Genomic DNA, 17782 nt, shown 5'->3' on the forward strand with positions numbered 1-17782 from the left:
TCTTTAAATACAAATTGGGACATCTTAACAGCTTGAAAGCTAGATTCTCAGAAGGTGTAAATTGGTGACTTCAGTGAAGCTACACCTATTTACATCATCTGAGAATTTGGCTCAGAGTCTTCATCTGGAGATAAATCATGTGTGCTGGCAGCCATCAAGGAGAGAGCTTTTATCAGCTGAGTTTCCATCATCCAGTCTTACCCCACACTCTGGAGCACATTGACTTAAAGAGCATCTATGTACCAACTCAAAGTCGCAATGTAAATGGCTTCCAATCCCGCTATTGCTGTTTATACTATTTCTTCCTCCCTGATGGAACAATCTTTGACCCCGACTCCCTACCTCCTGTTTTCCTTTGTCTGGATTTCACCTTTAAGTTCTGTAATGAAGGTGAACACCAGAAGTGAAATCCTGCCCTCCCGCTCTCCATCATTGAAGTCAATGGGAGTTTTCCAATTCAGTGGGTCCAGAATTTCACCCCAGCTGTCAATATGCTTCTTAGAGACAAGGTTTAATCCTTCTGTCTGCAAAACACTGTGTTAGGTCTGCATGTTGTTTTACAGGGATATACTGATAAAATAATTAGAACCCAAAGAAAGGGCTCTGAGATTTTTTGCAGGATCCTTAACTGCAGTCGTAAAGTTTTTACTTTTTGAAATTTTTAATGTCATGTTAGTACACGGGTATACGAAATAAAGCGATCAAATTATCTTGTGTGGGTGTAGATAATCTACACAGTTCCGAACAGCAAATAGTAATTAAATGGGGTGGTGGCAGAATGTACCCTTTACTAGAGCAGCTGCTATCCACATTGTTCTACTGTCTTCCTTCACTGCATTTTGTACAAAGTACTAGTGCAACTTTAAAGAAAAGAGGAAGGGAGTAGGTAAAGCTGCCAGATAATCATGAGAGTGTTGTGCATGAGTTGCTTGTGTTTATTATGATATGACTGTGTTGCTCTAATAAAATGTGTGATTGCAGATCTCTACTAATAGAGCAAACCTGTAATTGGGCATTCAGAATTTGTAAGTGGCCAGTCTCTGAATTGTGCAGCTGTATGTTCACATCTGCGGTGGCGTGCGCTAATATAGGAGAATTCTGAGGGTCTTCCTACCTCCAGAACTGTATGGACCACACAGCTACTTCCTTCCTTCTTTTTTATTACTGACTACAGGCAGGGAGCTATTAGCATGGGAGAACTCCAAATGTCTGGCTATGCCCATGTTCAAATCTTTCCTTAGCTGATGCTTATTCAGTCATCCAGGCAAGGGCCTGATCCTGTGTTAGGACATGAGGGACAGACTATGCATGTGAAGGGGGCAGTGTCATCTCTGGAGAGGCAGTATCACTCTGATGCTGAGGCTAATTTTGCCTGGGTCTGTTCCTAGGGATTGTAAAATGCAAACTTACAGGGGAAATGGTAATTTTTAACAGTTCGTTACTCAGCTATGCCTGAATGTGTGATTTCACAGGATAAAGAAAAGGCACTTCTCGAGCCTAAGGGCTGAACAACATTTACAATAATAAGGTTCTGCTCTGATATTGTGTAGTGGTATCTGAGTGATGTAATTCATAAAGCCAGACTGAACAAGAATACCCCATTACAATTGGTAAATTTATTTTTAAGGTACTAATTTTCTAACTTCTGTGTCTTTGTGTGTGTCTGTGATAGATGATGTGAGAACAGTCTCAAGTACACCCTGAATACTAAATAATTTATAAATGCCACTGTTCAGTGTTCACCTTCCAGGGAGGAAACACTGCTGCCCCTTTTCTCACCTTTGCTTTTCTTTCACGCACTTCTCAGCAGAGGAACTAGAAGAGAAGAAGTGGGACAGAGCTGAGCCTCTCCTCCCTGCCCCCAAAGAATGAAATGAGCAGGAGGAGATGCTACTGCTGTCAGACGTCTTGCTCCGAATCTCTCTCAGGAAAGTTCAAGGACCGTATTGGGATGAATATATAAAAATATTCCAAGAAATAAGAGATGGAAAAGATTTATTACTGTAGGTCTCTCCCTGGCCAGTATGAGATTGTTCTTCCAATGCTTGGTCCATCTACTTTCAGTTGTCCCAAGCAATGAGGTCTTCATCAGTTCCACACTCTACTAGATCTCACCATTAGGAAGTCTTTCCTAATACTCAACCAATGGTCCCATTTCATGCTATTATCCTTATGTACATGTTATTTGCCCACTCAAAGAGATGACATCCCCTCCTAGGCATTTTCTCTTCTTTGGTTCTTTGTTTTTGCCTATTTCTCTCCCTATAAGTATTTCTACTGTGTTCATCGTTATATTATCTAGGGACTGTGTTCCAGTGCCAAACATAAGAGATATGTAATATTTTGCTAGAAGTTGGAACTCCCCTTTAGGATCTAAAGGCCTTTGAGATCAATAGGAAAGCTCCCATTAATTTCAGTGGGATTAGGATCAGGCCCTTAAGAAACTATCTTTGTGAGATCAGAGGTTTTACTCCTACACCAAATACCTCAGGGCCCATCTGCTTTGAATGCCAATGAAAAGATGTGGGTCTTGCACTGTACCCTAATAGTGCTGGTTTCATGCTGCTCATCATTCCATTTCTTCTTTCTCTTTCTTATTGTGTGTAAATCCTCCCCTCTTTCCATCGCCTTTATTACCACTTTCCCTCCCACAATGCCTCTGACTATTCTTCCTCATCTCTCTCTCTCCCACCCTTCCAGGAGTGGAAGGAACTCTTGATCCATGTAGTAGGGGAAGGGGTGCTGAAGCTATGTGCAATGTCTGGGAGATATCATTTGGAGTGGAAGAACCTGTACCCACCACTGCTCCAACAGTAGCAGTATGCAGCTGGCTCTTTAGAGAGTTCATGTTCAACTCTTATTTTGGCATGATCCTAAACTTTTCCTGAGCAATGCAAGCAAGAGAGGGGAAATGGTCATTTTAAACAGTTTATAAATCAGCGAAACCTGAATGAAAAAGAAAAGGCACTTGTCTAGCCAGAGTGCTTTTTCCCTACTGAATTTCAAGGGCCTGCTGCAAACTATGGAGATTTGTGAGGTTTATAACAAACAAACAAAACTATTTGCAGAATCTTTTATAATCGAAAATGGTAGGCAATGTAAATATAGAGGTTACTAAAGGCAATAATGTTAAAGTTTTAAAAATAATTTCTGACTTTGAAAGGATAAACCAGGGAGAAAAATATTTTTGTTCTGTTGAACAAAGATTTGGGTAATCCACATACATGAAAATGAATTATGAGCTGGCTAATGTCAATGACTGTTGATCCAAGTCTGTTCTGTAGCAATTAAATTCAAAGATCACAAGCATACAGCAGTTGTTTAACTCCCAAGAAATGGGAGATATGTTTGTTCATCAATTTATTTTAAGAGTGCTTTGTGAGCCTTTAAGATAAAGGGTGCAATATATAAAAAGGTACATTTTATGATCTTTTCAGATCCAGAGTGGTGATGCACTGAACTGAATTTTCCTGCTCTACTGCACAGAGGTTTTCTACTGACACATAAACCTTTTATTGATGCAAAAACGTGCAGAATCCCCCCTGGAAAAAGGATACCAAAACTGGGGAAAGGTACAGTATACATTGAACTACAGTCACTTTTGCATGCAAAACCCTTCAGTTTCCCCCTTTTCCCCCCAGCTCTCTTTGGGAACTGTCCTATTTATTGCTTTGGGTTGGATTTTTCCCTGCAGACACAGGAGAATGCAAATTGCATCTCCTTGTTCCTGTGGTGGCAAGTGTGCTGGATGGGGGATTCCCCTAGTGCAGGTGGTAGTACTGCAGGAATGGGCAGGACTGAACTCCAGCAGAGGTTCCTTAGGAGCCCTTCAGTGAAGGTTGCCTGAGAGATGCTGTGATGGGTCATGTGTCCCATACTGGCAAATAAAAGGTTAATAGGAGAATTAGTGCTTAGGTAGCCCATCAGGCTACACCTGGGGGAGGGAAGAAGGGCAGGCCCAATTTAGTATTGGCCAGCTGAGAAGGAGGATAGGGCACCTAGGGTAGAGGCTGGGAGTAGCTTTCAGAAAACTCTTCAATAGAGAGTTGGGAAGAAGCTGCACAAAGACAGCAGGTGTGGTGGTGGTTGCAGTCCCTCTGAGAGATGCCAATAAATGGGAAAAGGTAGGAGCAGCCCAGGGAAGTGGCAAAGGATTGTAAGGAATAGCCCTTAGCTGCCTAACACACAGGGACCCCGCTGGACCTCAGAGGAAAGGAGAGGGCAGACCTGGATTCTCCGCCCCTTGCCCCAGCCAGAGGGGAAGTACAAGTCTCAAGACTAAAAGAGGCAAAGATTGATGAGTACTATATGGGAGCTGAAGGCGTGTCATAAAGGTTATTAGACTTTGGTGTTTTTTCTGTCTGGACTTTTCTGCTACCATGAATGTGAAAGGTGACTTGCCTGGAGGGTTGGGACACAGAAGCTGCAGACCCAGGACCATAGGGACTAGAGTGAAAGAACACCATCAACCCCTTATCATGGTTTGTGGGGGTGTTTCAGTGGTGATTTCACCCCCCCATTACAGATGCTTAATCAGTGCCTCTTCCACCCGGGTAGGTGATGCCCCTCCTGAGCCAATCCCATCCAGTTTGGGGCAGCCTGGGCTGCTTCTGGGCCCTCTCAATGGAGTGGGATTAGCAGGAAGCTGGCAGCACTACACCATTACTCCTGGTGAACATACCAAGGTCAGTAGCTGCTAGGCCCTTAATTAGAAACGTAAAACTCCCTCACGCAGTTGCTCAGAAATTTTGTCAAAACTTTTGACAAAAAATGGCTTTTTGAATAAAGAGAAATTTTTGTGGCCAAAAAATTCCATTTTTGTCAACAATTTTAGGGTTTTCGACCAAAAAATGAAAATTTGAAAATGTAAGTTTTTGGCAACCAACTTTGTTTTGGTTTTTGACAGAAACATTGTCATTGACATTTTTCACAGGAGAAAAATATTACTTTGCAACCAGTTCTGCTCCCTAATGTTGGCCTTTTCAGATAGGTAGAGCTCACCTGTTAGAGGTTGAGTCTACACAGCTGCAGTGAGCATGGTAAAAACTACTTTTGTACTCTCTAGGCTTTCATGATTGCTCAGTGCAGTGCTTCAGTATCAGCTGTCAGTTATAAACCATTTTTTTAAGACAATAGCAATGAGACTGCCCCATCGTTACACACGCTTACCAGCATTTCTTATACAGAGAAAGCTAAATGAGCTTAGAATGTTTTTACTTTAGGGATATTCTAATTTAATTTTTGGTAAAAAGTGTTAAAAGAAAGCTGGCCTGTCTTCTAGCATACATTACAAACACTGAAGTACTCCAAAGTGCAGTAGGGTGCTTTATGCTGCTAATAATTGAGTGATCTTTATGTTAACACAACTTGCAAGAAGGTTTAATGCCTCTTTAGTGACATTAATATATTCAAGAGTTATATTAATAAGTATTTTGAGTCATAGCTCAGCTTTAAAATGTAATTACATGTTCCTCATACTGTTATATAAACCAATAAATAGACCAATAAATTCTGCCTTTTCATTCAAAATTTGTCTATGGTGAAACTAGCTGCAGTTCCATTCTTTGTTGCCCATAAAGCCACATCTTGAAATCATTGGGTTTGCACCAGTGTAGCAGAGCAGAGTGTGGCAGCACGTGACAACAGCTCAGCTTTCCATATATGGTTCTCATTGTAACTGACAAACCGATTTTTCATTATTTCCGTATCAGAAAAATTAAGTAAAATGTGCAAAATTGTGTTTTTTAAACCACAATTGTTGGAAAATAGCAGTAATGGGAAATCAGACTACATGAATAAAGGATAGTCCATGATTAGCTGTTATATGGGCTTGCTCCATCCTCGAGGACTAGGATAAAATTGTCGTGTCTGAATACCAATTTTAGCTGGAAAATGGGAGTTTCTTGGCAGGAAGTCATGCTTTTTTTTAAAAAGACACAACACTTTATTTTGTTTTTTAGAATGAGTTGAGCTTGAAAAACGTGTTGGGGTTATGTTCCCTCTTATTTTTCTCCATTTAGAAGTAAGTTTCTCATTGAGAGTTCAGAGAAAATGTATATTCTGGTATGAGGAGGTACTTCTGCCCTCAGGTTTTACCATTATTTTATGTATGGCATATTGAACTGGCAGGGATAGAATATTTTATTTGCACTGCAGCTACTTATAAAAAAAACAGACATGGGTTCTGTGGAGACCTCAGTTTGGTATTGCTGAATGGGATTTCAGTCAGCAGTGTGTGATGGAATGAGTCAGTGGTTTTTCAGAGCAGGGTATTCTGCATAGGGAAGGATGAGTCAGCAGGTTGTCCAACCAGAGTGTTCTGGGATAGCTGGTGCAGTTAAAAAAAAAAAAAAAAAAGCCACAGAAGCCAAGGAGTTTGACTTCATCAGCAGTACTTAGATCAGACTGTGCAGACTCCTACAGAATCTTCGAAAGTGAAGGGAGAAATCACTGCTTTTGGGTGCTTCTGGTTCTGGCTGCTGTTCTCTCCACAGCCGGGCCTATTGTGCCCTTGGCAATGACTCTTAAAAAGTTGACTTTCCAAAATAGCACAACCCATTTTGCACCGGTAACTCTTTACTTACAAACACCTGGGCATGCCTTTATTAACGCCAGCACTTGTGTGTGTGTGACAGACACTAACATCTGTGCAAATAGATTTTGCACATGGCCGTGTAATCACTTGTGTTGTGCAAATTATAGCATCAAGTGGTTAGTCCATGTAATGTGCACATGCAGATGTATTAAATAAGGACTGGGAATGGCTGAGCCATTACAAACATTGAATCTATCTCCCCTTGTAAGTATTCTCACACTTGCTTCTTATCAAACTGTCTGTACTGAGCTATCTTGATTATCACTTCAAAAGTTTTTTTTCTCCTACTTAATTGGCCTCTCAGAGTTGGTAAGACAACTCCCACCTGTTCATGCTCTCTGTATGTGTGTATATATATCTCCTCAATATATGTTTCACTCTATATGCATCTGAAGAAGTCGGTTGTAGCCCACAAAAGCTTATGCTCTAATAAATTTGTTAGTCTCTAAGGTGCCACAAGTACTCCTGTTCTTTTTGAGGATACAGACTAACACGGCTGCTACTCTGAAACATGCAGATGTATGTGTGTAAAATATCGTGTGCACACAAATGAGATATGGGTAAGGTCCATCTGCAAATTAAAAACTAACTTCAGCCACTGATGAACAAAGACAGATCTACATCTATTATTTTCAGTTAGAATTACTGCTAATTATTAGGTCTTTCAAGTGATTAAAAAAATTAACCGTGCAATTAAACAGTAAGAGAATACAATTTATTTAAATATTTTTGGATGTTTTCTACATTTTTAAATGTATTGATTTCAATTACAATACAGAATACAGTGCTCACTTTATATTTTTTATTACAAATATTTGTGCTGTAAAAAACCAGAAATTGTATTTTTCAATTCACCTCATACAAGTATTATAATGCAATCTCTTTATCATGAAAGTTGAACTTACAAATGTAGAATTATGTAAAAAAAACCTGCATTAAGAAAAACAATGAAAAACTTTATAGCCTATAAGTCCACTCAGTCCTGAGCCAGTCACTCAGACAAACAAGTTTGTTTACATTTGCAGGAGATAATGCTGCCTGCTTCTTGTTTACAATGTCACCTGAAAGTGAGAACAGACATTCACATGACACTGTTGTAGCCAGCGTTGCAAGATATTTACGTGCCAGATGTGCTAAAGATTCTTATGTCCCTTCATCTTCAACCACCATTCCAGAAGACATGCATCCATGCTGATGACGGGTTCTGCTCAATAACGATCCAAAGCAGTGCGGACCAACGCATGTTCACTTTCATCATCTGAGTCACCAGCAGATGGTAGATTTTCTTTTTTAATGGTTCGGGTTCTGTAGTTTCCGCATCAGAGTGTTGCTCTTTTAAGACTTCTGAAAGCATGCTCCACATCTCATCCTTCTCAGATTTTGGAAAGCACTTCAGATTCTTAAACCTTGAGTTGAATGATGTTGCTATCTTTAGAAATCTCACATTGGTACCTTCTTTGCATTTTGTCAAATTTGCAGTGAAAGTGTTCTTAAAACAAGCAACATGTGCTGGGTCATCATCTGAGACTGCTATAATATGAAATACATGGCAGAATGCAGATAAAACAGGGCAGGAGACATGCAATTCTCCCCGAAGGAGTTCAGTCAAAATTTAATTAATGCATTTTTTTTAACGAGCATCATCAGCATGGAAGCATGTCCTCTGGAATTGTAGCTGAAGCACGAAGGGGCATACAAATGTTCAGCATATCTGAAACGTAAATATCTTGCAATGCCAGCTACAAAAGTGCCATGCGAACACCTGTTCTCATGTTCAGATGATCTTGTAAATAAGAAGCCAGCAGCATTATTTTCCAAAAATGTAAACAAACTTGTTTGTCTTAGCGATTGGCTAAATAAGAAGTAGGACTGAGTGGACTTTTTGTTTTTGAATGCAGTTATGTAACCCAAAAAAATCTACATTTTTAAGTTACACTTCCACGATAAAGGGCTTGCATTATGGTACTTGTATGAGGTGAACTGAAAAATACTATTTCTTTTGTTTATCACTTTTACAGTGCAAATATTTGTAGTAAAAATCATATAAAGTAAGCATTGTACACTTCGTATTCTGTGTTGTTATTTAAATCGATATATTTGAAAATGTAGAAAAACATCCAAAAATACTTACTATATTTCAATTGGTATTCTATTATTTAACAGTGTGATTAAAACGGCGATTAATTGCGATACATTTTTTAATCACAATTAATTTTTGAGTTAATCGCGTGAGTTAACTGTGATTAATTGACAGCCCTACTAATTAAACCAGGTAAGACATTAACTCTAACCTTCCTTTTGTGTTTAGTGAAATCATAGTTCTTTACACCCCACATCATAATCACTTATATTGGAAGCTATAATATTATCACAAATAAGGTCTATAATATCAATTTGCTATGGAACAAAGATTTTGTTAAGTCCATTCTTTTTCATTATAAAGCTTATATATCTTCTATTCATGACTGTTAAAGATTTATATATACACCTCTACCCCGATATAACACTGTCCTCAGGAGCCAAAAAATCTTACCGCGTTATAGGTGAAACTGCGTTATATCAAACTTGCTTTGATCCGCCGGAGCACGCAGATCCGCCCCCCCAGAGCGCTGCTTTACTGCGTTATATCTGAATTCGTGTTCTAGCGGGTCACGTTATATCGGGGTAGAGGTGTATTTAACTTGTTTATATTTCCTTGGTAAGGAAAACACTGATTAAGAACTGCTGTGAAAAGCAATTTTACTTTTCCCGTGGTCATTGCCTTGCTTTTTGACTCAAGTTATTATTTACATGGTTGCCATATTCCCAAGATTCTATCATAAATGAGCTCTAAATCCCAGTGGTGTGTCCTGGTCAGGTAAATAAATGGAGACAAAATACTCTAAATGATCTTGCTGTTCACATTTCGTATCCAGTGTGTTTTATGTCTGGTAGATTAGCTCAATAAATGTTATGTTTTATGCATTTGTGCCACAAATATTCCATTTGATTCCTAATGGTTCATGAAGTGCCTTCTGCAAACCTTTGAGGGGATGTCAGACTGAACCATGGAAAATATATTCCCTACTAAATTCATTTTTCACAGTTATACCGTATCATGTTTATCCTGTTCTTACTTTTCTAAACTGTATACATTGCAAAATTTTATATTTTGGACCTGATCTGCCTCTTGTTTGTAGGAGTCACTCCACAGAAGCCAACAGGTTTACACTGACACAAAATGGGTGTGAACTGGGTTCTGTGTATGCTGTTGCATTCTAACCTATGCAATCTTTTATTAACATAAGAATAAATACCAATCCCTGTTAAAATTATACAGGTCTTGATTTTTTTGTAAACATACAAAATGAAGACAGTTTAGAAAACTGAGTCAGAGTAGGTTTGAAATATATCAAAGAGGTCTCAGGACAGGAGGTTAATGTGCTGTTAAATCAACCAGTTGTACCTACAGCTTGTAGAATGGATCACCCATAGTTCCTGATATAACATGACCTACAATTCCTGACTTGGATGGCAAAAGTTGAATGAGGCTGCTGTAACAGAGGACTAACCCAACTTCAACTTCTTTTGGCCTTTGTTCATTTAAGTGAGAATCCCATCCCCCTTTCCAAGACTGTTTTAACATAGTATTTTGCATTTCCTCCTTTGTTTTTAAAGTGCAGTTATACTCTGAAAAGTGACCATAATGATACCATTGTGGAGTTGTTTGTTCTCAGTAAGTATATACATACTGATTATTTCACTAGGAAAAAGAGTTTGTTCTCCCTGACATTGCAGTCTGTTTTGTGATCTGAAAATCAGGTCTCTCTCTTCTGGCTTGGGCATATTGCCAGTTATAAAGAGCCAGCATTCAGAACTTATTTAATAAAGTTTGTGGATGATGCAGGAGTGAGAACAGACCTTAGCTCAGTTTTCCTTAGCTCTATTGGCTCTGCAGAGTAAAGAATAGTAAAACCATATTTTTATCACCAAAGCAAGCTAATGTCAATTCTCTGACCATAATCACATTTTAAGGCAGTATAATTTATATAGGTCATATTCAGTAATATTGAATTACATTACAATGATATTCTCAAATATATAGACAAGACTGACTTAAAGCAATTCAGAGGATTGTAGAAAAGCTGAACATCTAACTTGCTTTAAGTAAGATTCAGTATACGATTAAGATTCAGATAAACCGATTTCATCTTGGGTGGAATAGATTTTCATACATGTGGAGCATAAAAAGAAAAGGACAATAAATTCTAAGTAGAAGATGGTACATTTTGAATGGCCAAATATACAGCTAGATCCAAATGGCAGTGTTAGTTCAGCATTTGCTTCAGTATTTAGGATGACTTAGTCCCAGAGAATTCCTTGAGACAATCTACTTTGTGTGTGATGGAAAGTTGTAGGTCACCGAGACAAGGCTAATATCTTACATCTTAGTTCTACTAAACAGACAAGTACTGGAATAAATAGCATTATATGCAGCCAGGATGTTGGCAAATCCATAGCTATAGAATGCTAAAATAATATGGTTTAGTATTAATGAAGAATTCATCTTTTTGAGAGCTCATTGGATTTAAAGGATCCACCTGTGGGGTCTAGCAATGCTTTTTGTATGGGCTCTGTAAGGAAGAGCATATATAGAATGCAGACAGATTCTAACATATATAGAATGCAGATTTTGACAGAAGAAACCAGGGTGAACAGAAGGTTGCCTGGCAAAATTATACCAGAAGGTGTTAACTGCAATTTAGAGTGAAGGCCAATAAGCACCAATGTGTTTCTTGCTCTTATTAAATTGTACAAAGTTATTTGACAATCAAGGTTAGAGGACACGAAACAAGTAATGGCATTTGGAGAAATGTGGGTAAAGACAAAAGGATTGGTACCTGATCAGCACTGATATGACGGCCACTGTATCCTTGTTACTTCAGAAAAAAACGCTTATGACCTGATCCAGGTTCACTGAAATCAGTGGAAGAGTTTCCACTGATTTCACTCAGATTTGGATCAGACCCTTAGCCCTATGCAATGCTTATCAAGAGTGACCGGAAACGTATATAGAGAAAAAAATAGGCCCTCCCTTAGTTGTTTAGGGAGCTCCTTAGAAATTTGTACTTTGGCAATGAGTACAGTCCTCTTCAAATTAACGTTGTTTAATCAGAAAAGTACATGTAAATCCTTTAAATATTCTATTAAATCAGTTCAAGTGTCCAAAGGCAGCCCCCCCAAACAAAAACAAAACAAAATGCTCTGAACGATATATTTTGGGTAATAGAATCAAATCAGCAGAAAAGATACAGAAGCAAAAGCAGGTGAATCTGACCCCAATAAACTCATGTTCTGTGATTGGGGGTGGGGGGGATCTCAGAAGATGTATGTCAGTAAATCCTTGACGTATGTCAGTAAATCCTTGACTGATACAGTGCCCAGTAGGCATGGATTGCAAAAAATGTGTGTGTAATTAATGTGCAACTACCTGTTCAGTCACCTTCAATGAAAATGGATGGTAAGAGGTGGCACAGTATCTTATTTGATTGGCTATTGCCAGAGATGATGGCATACAGAAGTAAGCTGTTTTAAAGCCTGTGGAAGTTCACTGCTTAATGAGTGGTAGTCTCTCCAGAGGTAAGGTAGTAGCTGGTGTTCCATAATAAAGCAGGATCCAAATCTTGAATCTCCCAGTCCTTGTCAAAATTTGGAGGCTAATTCTGAGGGAGACAGAACTGATGAGAAAGATGGATAAATCAGTAATCACAAAGATTAAAGATTCAAATGTTGCACTATTGTTGATAGTCATCTTCAGTGCTTGCTCTCTGTAAAATGTTTAGGATCAATGGTATGGCAATAATCAGCATACAAATTATTGCCTCCAGTGAGGTCAATGAAATATTTCCCATGGAAGTTAATGAGAGCAAGATCGAGCCCGTAGTGACAGTCTACATTTAAAAATGAGGGTTAAAATAATGATAACGGAAAGACTGGTAGTCTCTCCAGAGGTAAGGTAGTAGCTGGTGTTCCATAATAAAGCAGGATCCAAATCTTGAATCTCCCAGTCCTTGTCAAAATTTGGAGGCTAATTCTGAGGGAGACAGAACTTTTCTGGAAACCTTGGAGGAAATTGAGCAAATGCTTTTCCATTTGAACTAATTTGTGAATGACTGACTGTTCAGTTGTTGTGAAATGTTCCATCCAGGCTTCTCTCCCCAGACAAAACCAACTCTATTGTCCTCAGTCTACATTCCCCACCCAACCCATGTGATGCTTTGCAAGTCCTCCAGGACATAGCTCCATATGGGCTACAGCAGTTGAGAAAAAGAATGGATTTAGGACTTTAGACTTAGTTATGGCTGAGGAGGTCTGTGCCAGTTGCATGGAGGGGAGGACCAGTCCTTTCAGCTCATAACTTTTTCTGCATCAAAATTTTCATCTAAAGCCTTTTAAAAATTTACTGTGTTATGCACTGGAGTCTCTATTCGCTGAGAACAATTCAGCACCCAGGGCTTTCTGCACTATCAATTTATATGATGAAAAGATCTTAGAGTTTAAAAGTCTTTTATGCATAGAATAGTTTGAACTATAGTCAGTGGCATCACATAACTCATGAAATTAGAGCTCAAATTAAACCTGAGGTGCTGGGTCTGCCAACTTCTCCTTGGAACAGTTATCCAGGTTGGGGTGATGAGTTTCCAAACTCCACCCCTGAGTCTGTGCAGCTTCGAAGCACTGAGTCCATTGACCTGATGAGAAAGATGGACAAAGGACACCAGATTTTCGAAGCCATATTTCGAAGCCTTATTTAGCTTTGATGATACTGGTTCCCGTCTTCACTCTATAATGGATGAAATACAGAGCGTTGGCTTGTCTTGTCTAAGCTGATCGACAAGCAATTTGCTGCTCTTTCTAATTCATAGGTGTCTTTATTCAAGCTAAAGGAACAATCCCTGCCATAACATTGTAATGTTTGTTACATCTCCCTAGTTAGATTTAGGAAATGTAGTTTCCAAATCCTTAATTGCTTTTTCCAAGAGCTATATGTCTTAAAGCTGGTCCTTCTGTTTCAGTTTGGATAGCTTGTTAGGTTCAACCCCAAACTGGTGGGAAGGTCCATCTCTTACTCGTTGTGTAATAATTTTAACTACATATTGCCTTTTAGATAGAACTGGTCAGAGAAATTTTGATATTCTATTGGATTATTCGGTTCTGAAATGGTCATTTTTCCCAGCAATTTGTTTTGAAAGAAAATTGGGGGGAAAAAAATTCTGAAAACACAGAAACATCCCATGATGACATTTTTGGAACAAATGTTTCAATTTTTTGTTTTGAAACAAAATTTCAACATGAAAAATTGTTGTTTATATAATATAAAATTGGAGGTGCCTTTGGCATTCTGAGTCAGCCTTGCAAAGTAGTCTAGAATAAAGTTAATCATATTAATATATCTTAGTGCTAAATTCTACCTGGCTTTAATGGAGCTGCATGGGTGTGACTAAAAGCAGAAACTGAAATATTTAATGATCACTCAGGAGGCAGGTTTTGTCAGGAGAGAAGAGAGTATTTGTATCAGCTATGTGAACAGTCATATCACACTGAGACTGCTCAAGATAGGTCTACACTACGAAATTAGGTCGATTTTACAGAAGTCGATTTTTAGAAATCGATTTTATACAGTCGATTGTATGTATCCCCACTAAGCGCATTAAGTCGGCGGAGTGCATCCTCAGTACTGCAGGGTCTCCCAGAGGATTCAGGGGGCCTGGGGCAAAGCAATTTCGGGGGCCCCTTCCATAAAAAAAAGTTGCAATACCATAGAATACTATATTCTTGTGGGGGCCCCTGTGGGGCCCGGGGCAAATTGCCCCACTTGCCCCCCCCCCCCTCTGGGCGGCCCTGCCTGTGTATGGCTTCATGAGCCATGGAAGCAAGGGGTAGGCTGGGTCTCCAAGGATGACTATTGGTATTTCAACATCCCCAACAGTAATTTTCTGGTCTGGGAAGTAAGTCCCTTCTTGCAGCTGCTCACACAGCCTGGAGTTCCTAAAGATGCAAGTGTCATGCACCTTTCTCGGCCATCCCATGTTGATGTCGGTGAAACGTCCCTTGTGATCCACCAGTGCTTGCAGCACCATTGAGAAGTACCCCTTGCGGTTTATGTACTGGTTGGCAAGGTGGTCTGGTGCCAAGATAGGGATATGTGTTCCATCTTTCGCCCCACCACAGTTAGGGAAACCCACTGCAGCAAAGCCATCCACTATGACCTGCACATTTCCCAGAGTCACTATCCTTGATAGCAGAACGTCAGTGATTGCATTGGGTATTTGAATCACAGCAGTCCCCACAGTAGATTTGCCCACTCCAAATTGATTCCCAACTGACCAGTCGCAGTCAGGCGTTGCAAGCTTCCACAGGGCTATTGCCACTCGCTTCTCAACTGTCAGGGCAGCTATCATCTTGGTATTCCTGCACTTCAAGGCTGGGGAAAGCAACTCACAGAGTTCCAGGAAAGTGGCCTTATGCATGTGAAAGTTTCGCAGCCACTGGGAATCATCTCATACCTGCAACACTATGCGGTCCCATCAGTCTGTGCTTGTTTGCCAGGCCCAGAATTGGCATTCCACTGTATCAACCAGCCCCACTGCCACCATGATGTTCCAATTGCCACATCCCGTGCTTTCAGGAATGTCTGTGTCCATGTCCTCCTCACAATCGTTCTTGCGCTGCCATCTCTTAGTCAGGTTCTGCACATGCTGCAGTATAATGCATAAGGTGTTTACAATGCTTGCAACAGCAGCGGCGAGCTGAGCAGGCTCCATGCTTGCCGTGCTATGGCGTCTGCACAAGTAACCCAGGAAAAAAGGTGTGAAATGATTGTCTGCAGTTGCTTTCACGGAGGGAGGAAGGGAGGGAGGGAGAAGAGACTGATGACATGTACTCCAGGCTACCCATGACAATGTTTTTGCCCCATCAGGCATTGGGAGCTTAACCCAGAATTCCAATGGGCAGTGGAGACTGCAGGAACTGTGGGATAGCTTCCCACAGTGCACCGCTCCATGAGTCGATGCTAGCCACAGTACTGCAGGGCGGCCCAGAGTGGGGAGCAAGTGGGGCAATTTGCCCCGGGCCCCACAGGGGCCCCCACAAGAATATAGTATTCTATGGTATTGCAACTTTTTTTTTATGGAAGGGGCCCCCGAAATTGCTTTGCCCCAGATCCCCTGAATCCTCTGGGCGGCCCTGTACACAGGCAGCCTGGACAGTAGTAAGGAGCAGTTCAACTATAGGCTGAGCAAGTGCAGAATGGTGGTAGAATGTGCCTTTGGATGTTTAAAAGCTCTCTAGTGCAGTTTGCTGACTAGGTTAGACCTCAGCGCAACCAATATTCCCATTGTTATTACTGCTTGCTGTGTTCTCCATAATATCTGTGAGAGTAAGGGGAAGATATTTATGGTGGGGTGGGAGGTTGAGGCAAATCGCCTGGCTGCCAATTTTGAACAGCCACAAACCAGGGCGATTAGAAGAGCACAGGTAGGCACGCTGTGTGTCAGAGAGGCTTTGAAAACCAGTTTCATGACTAGCCAGGCTACGGTGTGACAGTTGTGTGTGTTTCTCCTTGATGCAAACCTTTCCCCTTTGTTGATTTTAATTCCCGGTAAGCCAACCACCCTCCCCCCTTCGACCACAGCTGGCAAAGGAAATAAAGTCACTATTGTTTTGAAACCATGCATTCTTTTTTTATTAATAAAAAAAAAAGTGAGATAACTGATAGGGTAGCCCAGGTGGGGTGGGGGAGGAGGGAAGGACAAGGCCACATTGCTTATTGTAGCCACACTACAAATCAAAACTGTTTGAATGACAGCCTTCTGTTGCTTGGGCCATCCTCTGGAATTGAGTGGCTGGGTGCCCGGACCCTCCCCCCTGCGTTTTTGGGCATCTGGGTGAGGAGGGCATGGAACTTGGGGAGGAGCGCAGGTGGTTGTACAGTGGATGCAGTGGTGGACTGTTGGCTTTCCTGCAGCTCCACCAGACACCTGAGCATATCCTTTTGCTCCCCCATTAGCCTCTTCTCATCACGCTCACTTAATGCTTTCCTGGACTCTGCCACTCAATGCCTCCTGTCAGTGCGGGAGGACTGCATGAGCTCGGAAAACATGTCATCGCGAGTGGGTTTTTTTTTCCCGCCTTCTAATCTGCGATAACCTCAGGGATGGAGATGCTAGGGGGAGCATAGAAACATTTGCACCTGCGCGGGGATAAAAATGGAGAGTAAAATTTAAGATGATACATTTCTGAGAACAAAAGGGAGACTCTTTCACAGTGAATCAAGCAATTCACATCAGACAGCACATGTGCTTTAAGTACAAGGTCGCATTTTGCCTTTTATATTGAGTGCCTGCTGGTATGGTGACACATCACACACGGCTGGGCAACAGAATTCGGTTTCCAGGCAGCCATGGTAAGCCAAAGGGTACGCAGGTTTGGCTTCTAACGCCTTCATAACATGTGGGAATGTTTTCAAACTGCAGCACCCTCCTTTCCCATAGCAAGCAATGCCGGTTGGGTTTGCCATTTAAAAGGAAGGGCTGCAGTTTTCGGGTGGCTGTGCAGCACACACCTCCCTCCACCCCTATGCGTGGCTATTTGGGATGATCCCTTCACCCCTCTCCCCACCGCGTGGCTATTCTCAGGGATGATCCCTTTTAGCCAAGCGCAAACAGTCCAGCATGAACGGCATCCTTTTACTGTTCCCTTACAAAAATTTCTCTATTTCAGGGGTCGGCAATGTTTGGCACGTGGCTCGCCAGGGTAAGCACCCTGGCAGGCCGGGCCAGTTTATTTACCTGTTGACACGGCAGGTTCAGCCGATTGTGGCTCCCACTGGCCGCGGTTCGCCGTCCCGGGCCAATGGGGGCGATGGGAAGCTGCGGCCAGCACATCCCTCGCCCGCGCCGCTTCTCGCCGCCCCCATTGGCCCGGGATGGTGAACCGCGGCGAGTGGGGGCTGCGATCAGCCGAACCTGCCGCGTCAGCAGGTAAATAAACTGGCCCGGCCTGCCAGGGTGCTTACCCTGGCGAGCCGCGTGCCGAACATTGCCGACCCCTGAAATAGAGAAATTTTTGTAAGGGAACAGTAAAAGGATGCCGTTCATGCTGGACTGTTTGCGCTTGGCTAAAAGGGATCATCCCTGAGAATAGCCA

General features: G+C 41.4%; 1 long non-coding RNA gene across 1 annotated transcript in view; it reads left to right on the forward strand.

Moving 5' to 3' along the window:
• Positions 1 to 3443: 3443 nt before the first annotated feature.
• The window catches only part of LOC117886722, a 183544-nt gene continuing 169205 nt past the window's right edge, over positions 3444 to 17782 (forward strand). Inside the window, exon 1 of the long non-coding RNA XR_004648044.1 lies at positions 3444 to 3572. This is a non-coding gene — a long non-coding RNA (uncharacterized LOC117886722). The remainder of the gene's footprint in view (positions 3573 to 17782) is intronic.

This window comes from Trachemys scripta, chromosome 13 (genome assembly GCF_013100865.1).
Source record: "Trachemys scripta elegans isolate TJP31775 chromosome 13, CAS_Tse_1.0, whole genome shotgun sequence".
Lineage (NCBI taxonomy): Eukaryota > Metazoa > Chordata > Testudines > Emydidae > Trachemys > Trachemys scripta.